Source organism: Moschus berezovskii, chromosome 2 (genome assembly GCF_049115385.1).
Source record: "Moschus berezovskii isolate FMDL1 chromosome 2, NW_MosBer_1.0, whole genome shotgun sequence".
Classification (NCBI taxonomy): domain Eukaryota; kingdom Metazoa; phylum Chordata; class Mammalia; order Artiodactyla; family Moschidae; genus Moschus; species Moschus berezovskii.
In genome coordinates, this window is record NC_142461.1 from 103,376,960 (window position 1) to 103,397,028 (window position 20,069).

Here is a 20,069-nt window from a genome sequence, read left to right on the forward strand (position 1 = left end):
ACAAGGTAGCTGAACTGTTTTCCCTTTTTGGCTGTTGTAAACAATGCTGCTATGACTGTGCATTTGCATTGTTTGAGTACCTAATTTCAATTCTTTTAAGTATATGCCTCACAGTGTAATTGTGCATTTGAATGATTGTCTTATGTTTAACCTTCCTTTCATCCCAGGGATAAATCACACTTGATCATGATGTATAATCCATTTAATATGCTACTAAATTCAGTTTGCAAGTATTTTGTAGAGAACTGTTGCATCTTCATCCATAAAGTACTGACTCCAGTGTTCTTGCCTGGAGAATCCCAGGGATGGGGGAGCCTGGTGGGCTGCCGTCTATGGGGTCGCACAGAGTCGGACACGACTGAAGTGAGCAGCAGCAGCAGCAGCAGCCATAAAGAACACTTGTTTTTAATTTGCTTGTAGTATCTTTGTCTGGCTTTGGTATCTCCGTAATGCTGGCCTCATAGAATGAGTTGGGAAGTATTCCTTCCCCCTCTATTTTTTTGAGTTTGAGAAGGATTGGTATTCATTCTTCTCTAAGTGTTCAGTAGAATTCACTGGTGAAGCCATTTGGTCCTGAACTGCTTTGTTGGGAGGTTTTTGGTTACTAAGTCAATGTCTTTATTTGATATAAATCTATTGAGTTTTTTTTTCTAGATTCAGTTTTGGTATTCTGTATTTCTAGGAATTTATGCGTTTCATCTAGATTATCTAATATTTTGGTGTGTGGTTATTCACACTATTCTTTTATAAATAATTCGTTTTTTCTGTTTGGTGTGGTAATGTCCCAATTTTCATTTCTGATTTTAGTTACTTGTTATTCTTTGCCCTTTTCTTAAGTCTAGCTAAAGTTTCTTCTGATTTTTTGATCTTTTCAAAGAACTGACTTTGACTTCATTGATATTATTGTTTTTCTATTCTTTATTCATCTCTGCTCCAATCTTTAATAATTTCCTTCCTTCTTCTGTCTTTGGATTTAGTTTGCTCTTTTTCTCTACTTCCTTGAGCTGTGAAGTTAGGTTACTGATTTAAGATCTTTCTTCTTTTTTAATGTAGATATTTACTTCTATTAATTTCCCTCTGAGCACTGCTTTCACTGCATCCTATAAGTTTTGGTATGATTTAATTTTTTTCACCCATCTCTAAGTCTAATTTCCTTTTTTAACTCATGATTTTAACATGATTTCCTTTTTTAACTCATTGGTTATTAAAAATGTGTTAGTTGACTTCCATATTTATGGATTTTTCATTTTTCCTTCTGTTATTGATTTCCAGCTTCATTTCATTTGGTTGGAGAATATACTTTGCATGATTTCAATCTTTTTAAATATATTGAGACTTTTTGTGGCTTAACATTTGATCTGTCTGGGAGAAGGTTCTATATCCACTTCAGAAGAATGTGTATTTTGCTGCTGTTTGGTGGAATATTCTATTTATATATCTGTTAGATCTATTATTTATGTTACTATTCAAGTCTACTATATCTTTTTTGGTCTTCTGCTTTTCTATCCATTATTAAAAATGATGTAGTGAAGTTTCCAACTGTTAGTGTAGTACTCTCTATTTCTCCCTTCAGGTCTCTCATTATTTGTGTCATATACTTGGTGGAGGGCTCTATTGTTTGATGTGTATATGTGTGTAATTGTTATGTCTTTTTGATAAATGACACTTTTGTCATACATAAGGTCTGTTTTTTTGTCTCTAGTAACAGTTTTCAACTTAATCTATTTTCAGTTCAGTTCAGTTCAGTCGCTCAGTCGTGTCCGACTCTTTGCGACCCCATGAATCACAGCACACCAGGCCTCCCTGTCCATCACCAACTCCCAGAGTTCACTCAAACTTGTCCATCAAGTCGGTGATGCCATCCAGCCATCTCATTCTCTGTCGTCCCCTTCTCCTCCCACCCCCAGTCCCTCCCAGCATCAGACTCTTTTCCAGTGAGTCAACTCATCCCATGAGGTGGCCAAAGTATTGGAGTTTCAGCTTTAGCATCAGTCCTTCCAATGGACACCCAGGATTGATCTCCTTTAGAATGGACTGGTTGGATCTCCTTACAGTCCAAGGGACTCTCAGGAGTCTTCTCCAGCACCACAGTTCAAAAGTATCAATTCTTCGGCAATCAGCTTTCTTCACAGTCCAACTCTCACATCCATACATGACCATGGGAAAAACCATAGCCTTGACTAGACGGACCTTGGTTGGCAAAGTAATGTCTCTGCTTTTTAATATACTGTCTAGGTTGGTCATAACTTTCCTTCCAAGGAGTAAGTGTCTTTTTATTTCATGGCTGCAGTCAGCATCCGCAGTGATTTTGATATCAATTTAGTCACCCCATCTCTCTTCCACTATTTGCATGAAAAATTATTTTCTGTTATTTTACTTTCAACATACCTGTGTCTATGGATCTAAAGCAAGTCTATTATAGACAGTATATTGCTTGATCTTGTTATATTATCCACTCCACAAAATTCTGCCTTTTGATTAAGAGATTAATGTATTAACATTAAGGAATTACTGATAAGTAAGGGTTTACTTCTGCATTTTTATATTTGATTTCTATATACCTTATACCATTTTTCTGGTCTTCACTTCCTCCACTACTGCCTTCTTTTGTGTTTGATTCTTTTCTGTGTACCATATTATTTCCTTCTCATTTTCTTTTATGTATTTTTTCAGATATTGTCATAGTGGTTATCATGGGGATTATAATTTGAAACATTTATAACAATCTAATTTGAGTTAATACCAGCTCAGCCTTAATAATATATAAAGCTCTACTCCTATACAGTTTATTTCCCTCTTCTACATCCTTGTAATCACAAATTTCATCTTTATACATTGTGTGCCTATTAACATAGATTGATAAATTATTTTTATTTTCTTTATATATGTAGGAAATAAAAAGTTACAAACCAAAAACAAAATCATGACAGTCTTTATAGCTACCTAGATAGTTGCCTTAACCAAAGTGTATTTCTTTGTGTTGCTCTGAATTATTGTCTAACGACCCTTTTATCTGAGTGATAGTTGCTCAGTCATGCCTGACTCTTTGCGACCCCATGGACTGTAGCCTGCCAGGCTCCTCTGTCCATGAAATTCTCCAGGCAAGATTACTGGAGTGGTTGCCATTTCCTTCTCCATTTTATCTGAAGGACCCTCTATAATTCCTTTAAGGGTAAATCTATTAGCAACAAACTTTCTTAGCTTTTTTTTTTTTTTTTGGTATCTCAGAATGATATAATTTCTCTTTCATTTTTGAAAAATGTTTTTGCCAGATAGAGAATTTTTGATTGACACCTATTTTTTTCCCCAGCATTTTAAATATGTCATTCCACCATCTTCTGGCCTCCATGATTCCAAAGTGAAATTGGCTGTTAATCCTACAGAGGATCCCTTGTATATAAAGAGCTGCTTCTCTCTTGCTGCTTTCAAGATTCTCTCATTATTGTCTTTGGCATTCAACACTTTGATTATAATGTATCTCAGAATGAATCTATGAGTTTAGCTTACTTGAGTTCATTGAACTGCTTGAATGTGCAGATTCATTCTTTCAACATATCAGGAAGTTTTCAGCCATTATTTCTTTAAATTTATTTTCTGCTCCTTTACTCTCACCTCTCCTTCAGAACTTCCATAATGTATATTTTGGTTTGCAAGATGATGTTTCACAGGTCTCCTAGACTCTATGCACTTTTCTTTATTCTTTCTTATTTTTCTGTCCTTCTATCTGGATGGTTTCAATTATCTTATTATCACATATTAACTTATTCTGCCTGCTCAAATCTGTTGTCAAACTCCTCTAGTGAATTTTCCATTTCACTTACTGTATTGTTCAGCTCCAAATTTCTATTTGGTTTCTTTTTACAATCTTTTTATCCCTTTACTGATAATCTCATTTTGTTCATATACCATGTTCTGACTTCCTTTGGTTGTTTGTCCATGGTTTCCTTTAGCTATTTGGGCATATGTGAGACAATTGATTTATAGTAAGATATTTTTCTACTAAGTACAATCTCTACATTTCCTTAAGGTAAACTTTTAAAGACTTTTAAAATGACAACTCTGACTACTTACTTAAATTAAAAATCAACTACATATAGAACCAGCTACTTAAGTTACAGATATTATCTGTACAACATGGGTTTGAACTGGTGGGGCCAGTAATACATGGATTTTTTTTTTGACAGACACGTACTACAGTACTGCTTCTCTGGTGGCTCAGTGGGTAAAAAAATCCACCTGCAAAACAGGAGACTACCTGCAATGCAGGAGATCTGGGTTCAGTCCCTGCGTCAGGAAAATCCCCTGGAGATGGAAATGGCAACCCACTCCAGTATTCTCACCTGGGAAATCCCATGGACAGAGGAGCTTGGCAGACTATAGTCCATGGGGCCACAGGAGTCGGACACAACTTAGTGACTAAACCACCAACTACCACCACCACAGTCTTACATGATTTGTAGTTGGTTGAATCTGCAGCTACAGAACCATGGATATGGAGGGTTGACTGTAAAGTTATATGTGTATTTTCAATTCCCTAAGGGGGTTGGTGTCCCAACCTTCTGGTTGTTCAACTATCAACCGTATTAGCTAATATTTACTGAGTTCCTCCTATAATTCAGGTCCTGTTCATATATTATCTCACTGTACACACACACATATAGGCACAACATTTGAGGCCAGTAATATTACAATTTATACTTGACAGGAGAAGAAACTGAAGCTTAGGGTTAGTAAAGTCATGTGGTTAGTGAATGGCAATACCAACATATGAACGAGGCAATTTTAATGAGAACTCTCATTTATACTCTGTTTGCATTAGCCTATATCAGCTTGAGTTTGCCTTTGTGAGGGCAATGGCCATCTAGGCCTCAGACTGGTATTGCAAGTTTCTTTAATATCAGTTGTAATAGCCATTCTAACTTCAAAAACATCTAAATATGTGTCTTAGAATTTAAAGTGTGGTGCATATCATAAAGGGAAACGGATAGGGTGAAATATGAACCCATAGTTCTAACCTGGAAGAGAAGTGAAGTGGGGACCTTGCTTTGACTCAGACCATTCAACTGAGGCCTTAACAGACCAAGCAAAATGTGAAGGAAACATGTTCTGTGATGAAGAAAACACACTAGCAAACAGGACAGAATTATTCTGTCTGAAAAGAACAAAACAGGGAGTATTTGAGGTATTGAAAAAAGCCATAAGAGGAGGCAGGATATGAGTCTATAGAGAAGTAAGAAGAAAGTTCATACAATGTTTAGAGTTTGGATTTTATCCTAAGGTTAATAGGAACTGACCTTAGGCGCTAAAGGAACATAATCAAATTTAGACAGTATGGAAAATCATTAAAAAACTAGGAACAAACTACCATATGACCCAACAATACCATTACTGGGCATATACCCTGAAGAAACTATAATTGAAAAAAATACACATACTCCAATGTTCATTGCAGCACTTTTTTTTTACAATAGCTAGGACATGGAAACAACCTAAATGTCCATCAAAAGATGAATGGATAAAGTTACATATATAATATTCCACTGCATATATGTAATGGAATATTCAGTTCAGTTCAGTTCAGTTCAGTCGCTCAGTCATGTCCGACTTTGCGACCCCATGAATCACAGCACGCCAGGCCTCCCTGTCCATCACCAACTCCCGGAGTTCACTCAAACTCATGTCCATCAAGTCGGTGATGCCATCCAGCTATCTCATTCTCTGTCGTCCCCTTCTCGTCCTGCCCCCAATCCCTCCCAGCATCAGGGTCTTTTCCAATGAGTCAACTCTTCACATGTATTGGAGTTTCAGCTTCAGCATCAGTCCTTCCAATGAACACCCAGGACTGATCTCCTTTAGGATGGACTGGTTACTCATCCATAAAAAGGAGTGCATTTGAGTCAGTTCTAAAGAGGTGGATGAATCTAGAGCTTATTATACAGAGCGAAGCAAGTCTGTATCTTACTTCACAGACTAAAGAAAGAGAAAAACAAATATATTAACACATATATATAAGTCTAGAAAGATGATACTGATGAACCTATTTGCAAAGCAGCAATGGCGACAAAGACATAGAGGACACACTTGTGGACACACTCAGGGAAGGAGAGAGAGGGACAAATTGGAAGAGTCACTTTGAAACATATCCATTAGCATATGTAAAATAGACAGGCAGTGAGAATTTGTTGTCAGACTCAGGGAACTCAAACTGAGTGCTCTGTGACAACCTAGAAGGGTGGGATGAGGTGGGAGGTGCAAGGGAGGTTCAAGCGGGAGGAACATATGTATACCGATGGCTGATTCATGTTGATATATGGCAGAAATTAACACAATATTGTAAAGCAATTATCCTCCAATTAAAAATTTTAAAAAGAATTTTTTTAAAAAAGAAAAAAAATAGAATTTGCCAAGATGGAAAGTTAGAGGAAAAGTTAGAAGACAAACATGGTAAATAAGAATTTGATGATGGTCTGAACAAAGAGTGTCAATAGAAACCGTGTGGTGGTGAGGACAGAGGGTGACAATGAGAACGAGTGAAAGTGAAAGTCACTCAGTTGTGTCTGACTCTTTGCGACCCCATGGACTATACAGTCTCTGGAATACTCCAGGCCAGAATACTGGAGTGGGCAGCCGTTCCCTTCTCCAGGAGATCTTTCCAACCCAGAGATCGAACCCAGGTCTCCCGCATTGCATGCAGGCTGATTCTTTACCAGCTGGGCCACAAGGGAAGCCCAAGGACAGAGTATATGCTTGCAAAAAAAAAAAAAACTCAGACTTTCCTGCCAGTCCAGTGGTTAAGACTCTGAGCTTTGACTGCAGGAGGCATGGGTCTGATCCCTGGTTGGGGAACTAAGATCCCACATGCCATGTGGTACAGCCAAAAAAAATTTTTTTATGTTGTAGAGGAATGCTCACAAGAGTTCCTTATTGGATGACTGAAAAACCACTGGGATGAGAGTTTTATATCTTTGTTATCTAAGCAATGTTTTCCTTTCTTTGTTCCTCTATTGAGGAACATAAAAAAATAAGGAATTACCTGGGGGGCCAGTGGTTAGGATTCTGTGCTTTCACTGCCGAGGGTCTGGGTTCAATTCCTGGTAAGGAACTAAGAACCCATGAGCCATGAGACGTGGCAAAAATAAATAAATAAGCAAACATGAAAAAATAAACATATAATTTTCAATTCTATTTGTAATTATTTACTTTCATGTTTTTAAAAAAAACATAAAATAGTATATGTTCAATTACAATGTCATTGTTAGAATGAGAACCTATCATTTCCTTGTTTTCACAAACAGAAAATAAGAAAATGAGGAAATTAGAACTTTCTCCTTCCTGCCACCTCTTTTCCAACCACTTGAGATCTTATTGCTGTAATCAAGAAGTTTAGAACACATTACTACTAAAATATTTATTTATACTTGGACTGTATGTCTTAAAGATCACTTTTAATATTCTCATTATATTTGCAACAAGTTTTTGCCTCATCCAATATTTAAATTATTTCAAATATTTATAGGTATTTCTTTTATATCAGAATTTCATCTTTCTTAGTTTTTGTATTTTGATTTCCTTCCTGACTTACTAAAGTGTATGTTCAATTATTTCTGTACAAAGGTGATATATTTCTGAACTATGAGGTATCTAAGAATGTCTTAGTTTTCCTTTCCTATGCAAATGATAATTTATGTGGGTATAAACTTTGTAAGTCAAATCTATTTCAGGCTACTGTATATGTTATTCTATTCAGCTTCTGAAGTTTAATGTTGAAGATAAGTCTATTTTTCTTTTTCTTCCTTTGAAAGTAGTTTCTTTTTTCCGAATTCTTTTTTTTCTTTTAGCTGCACTGTCTTAGCTGCAGCATGTGGGATCTTAGTTATGGAATGTGGGATCTAGTTCCCTCACCAAGAATTGAACCTGGGCCTCTTTCATTGGAATTGAGGAATCTTAGCCACTGGACCATCAGAGAAGTCTCTTCTCTGGATTTTTATTGAATTGTTTCCATACTTGAGACTGAGAATGCTCTCCCTCACCCACTCTATCCAATGTTTTTTGAACATCCTGTTCTTACCCCCATTGTAATGTTATAATACCACATTGTGTAGCAATTGCCTGTTTCTTATATGCATATCCTCCACAAAAGACACTAAATCCTTTTTTAGGTAGAACTGTGTCTTGGTAGTCTTTGTGAACCTAACGTTTAGCATACAGCAAGCACTCACAAAGTAGTTCCTGAATTAATGAATGAATTGATACATCAAGCACTCACAAAGTAGTTCCTGAATTAATGAATGAATTGATACATCATTGAATAGTAAAATTTTTCTCCGGATAGATCAAAATGTTTGATCTCTTTTTATTGGTATGTTTCAAAACTCACTGAGGTTTTTTTCATCTCTGATTGCCTTATATCAAAGTATTACTTCAGATATATTCTGATATATCTTTAGCTGATAGTTCGGTTCCATTTCCTCAGATTTCTTTTTTCAGAAGATGGAGTATTCTCTCTCCATTATTATTATTTCCATTTAATTGTTTCCATCCATTTATCCTTTCACTGGTAGCTCAGATGGTAAAGAATTCTCCTGCAATGTGGTAGACCCAGGTTTGATCCCTGGGCTGGGAAGATCCCCTGGAGAAAGGAATGGCTACCCACTCCAGCATTCTTGCCTGGAGAATTCCAGGGACAGAGAAGATTGGCTTCTGTCCATGGGATCAGAAAGAGTAGGACATGACTGAGCAACTGACACTTTCTCTTTTTCACTTCATTATCTTTCCTCTAATCATTGATCTAACATTCTGTAGTATGGATTCCTTTTATGTTCAAATAAATATTCAGAATTTGACATTGCATGTTCTGTGTCCTTACAGCCTTAACTTACCCATCTTTGTTATTCTTCCCTTCTTATCTTAGTCTAATATCATGTCTTAGATTTCAAGTTTTGTATCACAGAGAATACAAATCTGATTCTTTCCATTTACTTATGGTTATGGCAAACTATTTTCTAAAGTGTTCAATTTCCCAAAATTTGGGGGGACTTTGTTCTTTCTTTATGCAGCACAATCTTTTCAAAAGGATGCTTTATCTTATAATACACTTATTAATACAAGTTTATCTTATATTTAACTCATTCCAAGTTTTTTGTAACCCTTATAACCAGATGTGTAGATTTTATTTGGTTCTTCTCATTATCTGCCTGATTTCTGCTAGCTCCTCAGCATAGGTCTTGAGCTGGGAGACATAAAGACATGCATAGCTCATATCTAACTTTTGAATCTAAAGCTAACATTTATCAACGTTCTCACTATGAGTACTGGCCTGAGGTGAGATCCCGTACCCTTATTGCCAAGTTATTTTAATATGAAGAAGAGAATTCCTGGTTAATTAGGAAAAAAAATCATCATCTTTTCCTTGACCGGCACCATGAATGAAAATTAAACTCCCAGAGGGTCAAACACACCAGTTTGTCTGCCCAGGCCCTTGCATTTTTTGCTTCACATATCCTTAGATATAGAATATCACATGTGTCTACACCTATTGGAATCATGTTGGTATTCTCCAAACCAGAGCTCCAAACTATCAATAGATAATAAAAAGAAGTACTAATGGGGGAATGATGGGGCAAAAAGATGTAAAAAAAAGGAGGTAACAGATAGTAGTGGAGTTACTACTGTCCATTTCATTAATAGGTGCCTTGAGGCAGATAGCTTGCTTACTATCCTTAAAGTCACAAGTTTGCTCACCTCCAAACTACAAAGCTTCATGTCCATTTTGGCCCTATGGTTCTTGAAAATGGTGAACAATCTTGTCAAATTCTGTCAGTAGGATGCCTGCCAACAGGGTTATATCTACTCTGGAAGACTTAAGTCCCAAGGTAGCAAAGCTTGGCAAGTGAGTGCATATTTCAATTGAGGATCCTGTACTGAGTATAGCTTCTCAGCCGTGTGCAGTGGGTCTGGTCCTCAATCCTGCCTTTTGATGCTATTATGAGTTCTCATATTTTTCTGATTTTTCATAAGGCATTTAATTCAGAGAGTCTGAGACAAACACAGCTAGTCCAGATGTCATCCTAAATCAGAAGTCAACCAGATTCTATTAATAGTGATATTTCACATCAAAGATTTGACTGAGCTCATTGATGCATACCTGACATTCCAAGTTGTAGTAGTATTTATACTGGCAGCTTTCCTTGTTTCTGGATTTATATTCAGAACTCTCAATAAAATACTTAGCAGTTTTGAAAATAGATTCTGAAATGGTTTTAATAAGCCTCCAGTTCTCATTTTCATTTCATCCTACCCTCTAACACTTTCTTGCTAACCTTCAGTTCAGTTCAGTTCAGTCGCTCAGTCGTGTCCGACTCTCTGCGACCCCATGAATCACAGCACGCCAGGCCTCCCTGTCCATCACCAACCCCCGGAGTACACTCAAACTCATGTCCACAGAGTCGGTGATGCCATCCAGCCATCTCATTCTCCGTCGTCCCCTTCTCCTCCCGCCCCCAACCTTTCCCAGCATCACAGTCTTTTCCAGTGAGTCAACTCGTCGCATGAGGTGGCCAAAGTATTGCAGTTTCAGCTTTAGCATCAGTCCCTCCAATGAACATCCAGGATTGATCTCCTTTAGAATGGACTGGTTGGATCTCCTTGCAGTATAAGGGACTCTCAAGAGTCTTCTCCAACACCACAGTTCAAAAGCATCGATTCTTCGGCGATCAGCCTTCTTCACAGTCCAACTCTCACATCCATACATGACCACGGGAAAAACCATTGCCTTGACTAGACGGACCTTGGTTGGCAAAGTAATGTCTCTGCTTTTTAATATACTATCAAGGTTGGTCATAACTTTCCTTCCAAGGAGCAAGCGTCTTTTAATTTCATGGCTGCAATCAGCATCTGCAGTGATTTTGGAGCCCAAAAAAATAAAGTCTGACACTGTTTCCACCGTTTTTCCATCTATTTCCCATGAAGTGATGGGACCAGATGCCATGATCTTTGTTTTCTGAATGTTGAGCTTCAAGCCAACTTTTTCACTCTCCTCTTTCACTTTCATCAAGAGGCTTTTGAGTTCTTCTTCACTTTCTGCCATAAGGGTAGTGTCATCTGCATATCTGAGGTTATTGATATTTCTCCCAGCAATCTTGATTTCAGCTTGTGCTTCTTCCAGCCCAGCGTTCCTCATGATGTACTCTGCATATAAGTTAAATAAGCAAGGTGACAATATACAGCCTTGACGTACACCTTTTCCTATTTGGAACCAGTCTGTTGTTCATGTCCAGTTCTAACAGTTGCTTCCTGACCTGCATACAGGTTTCTCAAGAGGCAGGTCAGGTGGTCTGGGATTCCCATCTCTTTCAGAATGTTCCACAGTCTATTGTGATCCACACAGTCAAAGGCTTTGGCATAGTCAATGAAGCAGAAATAGATGTTTTTCTGGAACTCTCTTGCTTTCTCCATGATCCAGCGGATGTTGGCAATTTGATCTCTGGTGCCTCTGCCTTTTCTAAAAGCTGCTTGAACATCTGGGAGTTCACGGTTTACATACTGCTGAAGCCTGGCTTGGAGAATTTTGAGCATGACTTTACTAGCGTGTGAGATGAGTGCAATTGTGCGGTAGTTTGAGCATTCTTTGGCATTGCCTTTCTTTGGGATTGGAATGAAGACTGACCTCTTCCAGTCCTGTGGCCAGCGCTGAGTTTTCCAAATCTGCTGGCATATTGCTAACCTTAGGTACATAATAATATAAGGAAAATTAGAGTGAAATTATGTTATTTTTAAAGGGTTATTCCTCAAATTCCTAACCTTAATAAAATGTATTTAATGAGTTTATCATTGGGCTTCCCTGGTGGCTCAGTGGTAAAGAATCCACCTCCCAATGCAGGAGACACGGATTCCATCCCTGGTCTGGGAAGACCCCACACACTGCAGAGTAACTAAGCATATGTGCCACAACTATTGAGCCTGTGCTCTAGAGCCCAGGGGCTACAACTACAGAAGACCATGTGCCCTAGAGCCCGGGCTCTGCAACAAGAGAAGCCACCATGATGAAAAGCCATGCACCACAACTAGAGAGTAGCCCCTACTCTCCACAACTAGAGAAAAGCCCACGCAGCAATGAAGGCCCAGCATAGACAAAAATAAAATTTTAAAAAATCATTATAAAAAAGGAAAATGTTTGACACCATTTTAGCACAAAACTCATCCATTTAGCCCAGTATTTATGCATATTTCAGCCATTGGAGAAGTATGCAGCCACTTCTCTTCATGACTACAACATTATGGGAGTGGAAAGATAAAAATATATAGTTAGGAAATGGATATGTTTAATTTTTTCTTTCTTTATTTAAAATGTTTAGCACTTTCATATTTCAAAATGCTCATGAATTCAGTTTTAGATTCTGAGTGTATTATTAAATTCTACTATTTAAATTGGAAATAGTCAAAGTAGCTCCTTCAATTTGCTCAAAAGCAGTGCTGGATAAGTTAGACTTCATTAAAATCAATTTTTTTTTGCTCTGCAAAAGACACTGTAAAGAGAATTAAAAGACAAGCCACAGACTAGTAGAAATATTTTCAAAAGATACATCTGATAAAGGACTATTATACAAAATATACAGAGAATTCTTAAAAGTCAACAATAAGAGAACAAACAATCCAGTTTTAAAATGGATCAAGAACTTTAACAGATAGTTTACAAAAAAAAGATATACAGATTAAAATCACCATGTGAAAAGATGCTCCACATTATATATCATCAGGGAAATGAAAATTAAAGCACAATGAGATACCACTATAATCCTTTTAAAATGGCCAAAATCCAGAACACTAACAACACCAAATGCTGATGAGGATGTGAAGCAAAAATCATTCTCTTTCATTATTGATGGGGATACAAAATGGTATAGCCACTTTGGAATACACTTTGGCAGCTTGTTACAAAACTAAACATGTTCTTGCTCTGCTGCTGCTGCTAAGCCACTTCAGTAGAGTCTGACTCTGTGCGACCCCATGGACTGCAGCCTACCAGGCTCCTCCATCCATAGGATTTTCCAGGCAAGAGTACAGGGGTGGGTTGCCATTGCCTTCTCTGGCTCTTGCTCTACAACCCAACAATCACACTCCTTGATATTTAGGAGTATGAAAGTAGCTGAAAACACATGCAAAAACCTGCACACTAATGTTTATACTAGCTTTATTCATAATTGCCAAAAGTTGGAAGCAACCAAGATGTCTTTCAGTAGGAATGGATAAACTGTGGTACATCCAGACAATGGAGTATTATTCAGCAGGAAAAAAAATGATTTTTCAAGCCATGAAAAGACATGGAGGAAATTCAAATGCATATTACTAAGTGAAGGAAGCCAATCTGAAAAGGCTACATAATGTGTGGTTCCAACATATGACATTCTGGAAAAGGCACAACTATGAAGACAGTAAAAAGCTCAGTGGTTGTCAGAGATTAGGGAGAGGAAGAGATGAATAAGTGGAGAATAGAGGATTTTTAGGATAATGAAATTATTCTAGTACAGTTCAGCTCAGTTCAGTTGCTCAGTCGTCTCTGACTCTGCGACCCCATGAACCACAGCACTCCAGGCCTCCTTGTCCATCACCAACTCCCATCCACCCAAACCCATGTCCATCGAGTCAATGATGCCATCCAACCATCTCATCCTCTGTTGTCCCCTTCTTATCCTGCCCTCAATCTTTCCCAGCATCAGGGTCTTTTCCAATGAGTCAGCTCTTCGCATCAGGTGACCAAAATATTGGAGTTTATGGTACTACAATTATGGATACATGTCAGAGTATATAGAATATACTGGTATCCTCCAGTATAGTATAATACTATAATGATAGATATACGTCATTATGCCTCTGTCCACATTCATAGAATGTATAATACCAAGAGTGAACCCTAATGTAAACTATGGACTTTGGATGACAATGATATGTCAATGCAGTTTCATCAGTTGTGACAAATGTATTACTCTGATGGGAAATGCTGATGGTGAAGAGTCTTATGCGTGTTTCAGAGTAGGGAGTGTATGGTAAATCTCTATATGTTCCTTGCAAATTTTCTGTGAACTTAAAATCGCTCACAAATTCTTTTTTTAAAAAGTACTGTACTGTCATGATTAACTCTATTACTTATTACAAGAAAACTGTTCAACTGGTCACAATGCTCTACCAAAAAGTTTCTGTTTTTAAAAAGACAATGTTTTTAAAATTATGTTTTGGTTTTGACTTAGGAAATAAGCCAAATATTTGAGATAATCCAGTAGAACACACTGTAATTTGGCAAGACTTTAAATCCTTAGGTGTACTGGGCCTAAGGAAGGAAGTGTAAACGTCCATGAATCAGAAGTGTAGGGAGAAACTGAGGCAATCAGAACTTGATCCTTATGCTGTAACAGAGAAAATTATTATCCTAGGAGGAGCAAGATCCTGGACTCCCTTGGAGGGATAGCAGCTTCTAAGTTATATGCAGCAGTACAACTAGAAAAAAAGGAGCTCAAGACTGCAGAGCTAGGCTTGAAACGTTCATAATGAAGAAAGCATCTTGGATAGACTAAAGACCTGTCCAAGCATGGCTTGTCCAAGATCACTAGGACAGGAATGTTCTCAAATTTGGAAATTTCATCAAGTCCGTGAATATAAAGTTATGTTCTAGAGCAGGCTCTGCCTGACAACAATATATAGTATACATGGTCATTTTAATCTTGGTTTTGAAATTGCTATTTTCAACACCCTTTATACACTTGTGCTTGGTGATAAAGTCTTTTTCAAACACCACCAACTCTTATCAGATACATGCAAAAATAGTGACAGTTTTTTAAAATATTGTTTTAATTAAATAGTAGGTCATCACCATGGAAGCTTCTGGAAGTGTTACATGCATTGAGCCAAATTCAGTTATACTTCAATGTGGAGAGTCCCAACCTTCAGTGTTCTCAGGGGAGTCCATATATGTATATGCTGTGGATTTGACTACTCTTTTCCTAAAAGGAATACTGGGAATGAGCTTGATGGTGGGAAGGAGCCAGGATGACATGACTGACTCCAGACAGCCCCTTTCATTTGCAGAGCATTTTGAATTTTACCATTTTTCTCTTTTTTTTGGCTTACATTATCAGTTATCCTGCAACCATCCATCCAGTGAAGTAGGTTATCAATGTCGTTTGCTGTCAGATTTTAGAAAATCATTAGATTAAGCAACTTGCCTGGAGTAGTAGATATCCGAGCTAAAACTTTTCTTGAGGTATCTGTCTAAAATTTTAATCTTGGAAAATATTCAAGCATGGGTAGGAAATGGAATAACGGAGAATCCTAAGTTTGGGGAATTTTTTAAAATAGAGGTCTACTTGCATGTAGCAATCATTCAACTTTAGCAAGTACTTTTAATGATAGGTGTTGCTAGTTGGGGAAAACCCAAATGGGTGTGTGTGTGTGGGGGGTGTCTTTCTCAGCATGTGGACTTTAATAACCCTAATCACATTCACATGAATATCTGCTGAAAATGAGGATTCCTGGAATTCAGCCCAGTTGCTCTTAACTCTTGGAGAAGGGCATGGCAACCCACTCCAGTATTCTTGCCTGGAGAATCCCATGGACTGAGAAGCCTGATGAGCTGCTATCCACTAAGTCTCAAAGAGCTGGGCAAGACTGAAGCGACTTAGCTGCGCTCTTAACTCTGGGGATCTCTAAGGGTGAATCTATATGTTTAACAAGAGACCCTCAGCTGACCTTTAAACTTGACTTCCCGTGCCTTTCCGGGCCTGTGGTTTTCCCCTCTGAGTCCCGGCAGGGCTGCTCTGGGCGGGGCGGGGCTGCGCTGGGCGGGGCTTGGGTGCGGTTGGGGGAAGTGGCGGGAGGGGCACGGTCTGGCTTGGAGGGGTGGAGGGTGAAGGGTTAAGGGATCCACGCGCAGGCGCTGCCCTCTGAACTGGAACGGAAAACAACTTCCGGTTGGAGTCACTCGGCCGGGCGCCGGGCGACTTGAGACTGGAGAGAGCAGTGCGGAAACCCTGAGCTGTGAGTAAGAAACTTCACTAGCGAGTTGCTTGTGTCCGAATGTGTCGGGCACGGCGACGGAGAACCTGTGTGTGTGAGCGACAGGGATACGCTGGCCGTATGGGCGCCGCAGGGAGAGAAGCCGAGGAGCTGCAGAGACAACCAGTTCCCATGGTGGGGAGGGACTTTGAGCGAGAGAAATCACCTGGGCCCCCGTCCCGGAGCGCACCGGGAGGGGCTTTCCGGGCCCACGGCGTCTGCGCAGCAACGACGGCCCGCGCTGCGGCGGCTGCAGGGGAGGGATCCCGCCCGACTCCGCGTCGGCCGCTCTCTGTGACTTGACTTCTTGGCCTGCCAACCGGGGAGGCAGGCCTGTGATGTCAGGGTGAGCAGTGGACCCCGCTGGAGGTCCCAGCCTCCCTTGAGGACCGGGGGCTGCCTTCCAGAAGTTAATACTATCTTTGTTACTCTTTCAAAAACTTCCTAGGTTCTTTCTGTTGATTTTTCCCCAAGGTTATTGCACAGTTTCTCTCTCAGCTCTCCTGTGGGGTGTCATCATAGCCTTGTCAATGAGAAGTTGGGTAACCTCCCCGAGGGTCAAGAAGAAACTGGAAGACTGAGGCGGAAAGAGCAGAAGCAAACCCTGCCCCCAGTGGGAACCGGGCGTTAGGCGGAATCCCTAGCGCGGTGTAAACTGACTAGTGACGAGTTACACGTGTAACAAGCTGTGCTCGTCACGAAGTGAAGCAAGGAGAGGGAAGATAACTCAAACCAAAGAGTCTCTGTGTCTTGCTATGCTGTAGCAAGGAGAAGTAGAGCAGCCTTTGCTGCATAGTGTCATGTGTCTCACACATTCTTTTGACAAGTTGTATCTTAAGAGAGAAATGGTAGTAAAGGAAGTGAAGTGACGCGAAAGTGAAGGAAAATAGCGTGATCTGTTTCCCTACCACGACGGGAACGCACATTTCAAAGAGGGGGAGCAGAGAAGTGAGCTCTGTAGTCTGCTGAAAACATTTTTTGTCCCTCTCATTGGGGAGGAGAAGAGAACCCTCAAGTGCTAACAGTCATGTTTTAAGCAGAAAATGAAACCATCACGGTCCTATCCCCAGCAACAGGTACTCCAACGCCTTGCACATCTCTCGAGATCATGTGTACATAAATAATGTTATTTCGCTTTCTTATGAAAATAAGATTGTATGTGCATACAGTGCTATTGTTTGGTTTTTCAGATAGAATATATACAGCGGAAATCTTACCATATATAGCTCTGCTTTACCTTAATGTCAGCATGGGATTTCTTTGCCTGGATGTTCCAAATATAGTTAAACATCTCTTAATAAGGCCTGTCTATATATTTTTCCCTTGTTCTTCACAATTATTTAATCTATATTTCATTAGGATACAGATATATTAACCCTTTGTGAATTATATGGCGAATATTGTCAAGAACTATCAGTCTTTGGGTTAAAATGCCCAGGTTTTCGCTTAAGAAGATGGTCCTCACTCAAAAACTATTAAAATATTTTCCTGTATTGTTCATTAAATCTTCTTACAGTTTTGCTATGCTTTACTCATTAAAACGTATGAAAATTATTTTTGAACATTGTGTAATACAGGGATTTAGCCGTTTTTGCTGAAATCATTTGCTGAAATTAATTCATTCCCAACTGGCTAGAAATACTACCTTAATATAGTAAATTTCCAGGCATACATGAGTCTTTTTTGGATTCTTGTGTTCCTTTGTTCTATTTGCTTCTTCCTATACAATTACCAATCTCTCTTTAGTTAGGCACTTTGTAGTCACTCATAAAGCAAGTCCCTCCTCAATTATCCTTGGTGATTGTGATCTCTCTCAGGTAAAATTTAAAGTAAACTATATTTCATTAAAACAGGTTTCTTTGGGAAGTTTTGTAGTTGTATAGTTAGTTGCTCAGTCATGTCCGACTCTTTGTGACCCCATGAACCGTAACCCACCAGGCTCCTCTGTCCATGGCATTTCCCAGGCAAGAAAGCTGGAACGGGTTGCCATTTCCTTCTCCAGGGGAGAGATCATTCTAACCCAGGGATTGAACCCGATTCTCCTGCCTTGAGTCACCAGGGACGCCCTTGAGGGGTTTTAACTATTCACTAATATTTTGTGACTGACATGTAGATGATTTATATATCTGTCCAACTTTCTAAAATTACTGGTTTTAATAGTGTCTTGAATTTTCTAGGAAAATAGTCTTCTGAATATAATCTTCTTCTTTATACTTCTTTATTTTGTTTACAAATTTCTAGCTTCTCCAACACAGTGATATATAATAACAGTGATTCTGGCCATCCTTATCATATTTATTCATTTGTAGTTGTTTTTATTGTGTCATCCTTGAATATGAATTTTGTAATAAATTTCAAATGATTTTATTTATCAAAGAAGTGTCTTTAATATTTCTCAGTTCAGTTCAGTCGCTCAGTCGTGTCCGACTCTCCGCGACCCCATGAATCACAGCACGCCAGGCCTCCCTATCCATCACCAACTCCCGGAGTTCACTCAAACTCACGTCCACAGAGTTGGTGATGCCATCCAGCCATCTCATTCTCCGTCGTCCCCTTCTCCTCCTGCCCCCAACCTTTCCCAGCATCAGAGTCTTTTCCAGTGAGTCAACTCGTCGCATGAGGTGGCCAAAGTATTGCAGCTTCAGCTTTAGCATCAGTCCTTCCAGTGAACACCCAGGATCGATCTCCCTTAGAATGGACTGGTTGGATCTCCTTGCGGTACAAGGGACTCTCAAGAGTCTTCTCCAACACCACAGTTCAAAAGCATCAATTCCTCAGCGATCAGCTTTCTTCACAGTCCAACTCTCACATCCATACATGACCACAGGAAAAACCATAGCCTTGACTAGACGGACCTTTTTTGGCAAAGTAATGTCTCTGCTTTTTAATATATTATCAAGGTTGGTCATAACTTTCCTTCCAAGGAGTAAGCGTCTTTTAATTTCATGGCTGCAATCAGCATCTGCAGTGATTTTGGAGCCCCAAAAAATAAAGTCTGACACTGTTTCCACTGTTTTTCCATCTATTTCCCATGAAGTGATGGGACCAGATGCCATGATCTTTGTTTTCTGAATGTTGAGCTTCAAGCCAACCTTTTCACTCTCCTCTTTCACTTTCATCAAGAGGCTTTTGAGTTCCTCTTCACTTTCTGCCATAAGGGTAGTGTCATCTAGCTACTGAGATTTTTGCAGGGAATGGATTTTGGATTGTGTCTGAAGTTAAGGTTTTTTATTTTGTTTTTTCTTTTGCATTGGCTAGCACTTTGAGAGCAGTTTTGAATAGTAGATGTTGAATTTTCATTTGGTGTATATATTTTTTGTTGTTGATGTATTTTCACTGCTACTTACAGGAGTGGAAGTTGAGTTTTGTCATATGTGGCATTTTGGCATCTAATATGGACAATCGTGTGGTTTTCTTCCTTGATCTTTTAGAATGGCAAATTGTTTTAATAGATTTCTACCTTTGTTGTTGTTGTTGCTTTTAATTTTTATTGAAGTATAGTTGATTTATAATGTGTTAATTTCAGGTGTACAGCAAAGGATATGTACATATCAGTTCAGTTCAGTTCAGTCGCTCAGTCGTGTCCGACTCTCCGCGACCCCATGAATCACAGCACGCCAGGCCTCCCTGTCCATCACCAACCCCCGGAGTACACTCAAATTCATGTCCACAGAGTCGGTGATGCCATCCAGCCATCTCATTCTCCGTCGTCCCCTTCTCCTCCCGCCCCCAACCTTTCCCAGCATCACAGTCTTTTCCAGTGAGTCAACTCGTCGCATGAGGTGGCCAAAGTATTGCAGTTTCAGCTTTAGCATCAGTCCCTCCAATGAACATCCAGGGTTGACCTCCTTTAGAATGGACTGGTTGGATCTCCTTGCAGTATAAGGGACTCTCAAGAGTCTTCTCCAACACCACAGTTCAAAAGCATCGATTCTTCGGCGATCAGCCTTCTTCACAGTCCAACTCTCACATCCATACATGACCACGGGAAAAACCATTGCCTTGACTAGACGGACCTTGGTTGG

The 20,069-nt window shown here is 39.3% G+C and overlaps 1 protein-coding gene across 3 annotated transcripts in view; it reads left to right on the forward strand.

Moving 5' to 3' along the window:
- The window catches only part of TANK (TRAF family member associated NFKB activator), a 102,241-nt gene that overhangs the window by 4,028 nt on the left and 78,144 nt on the right, over nucleotides 1–20,069 (forward strand). For 2 of the 3 annotated variants that reach the window (XM_055396905.2, XM_055396907.2), the window contains exon 1: nucleotides 15,890–16,026. The exons of the other annotated variant lie outside the window; for it this stretch is intronic. The gene's annotated coding sequence lies outside the window, so the exon portion shown is untranslated. Of the gene's footprint in view, nucleotides 1–15,889; nucleotides 16,027–20,069 lie in introns of those variants that run through there. 3 annotated transcript variants of the gene reach the window in all.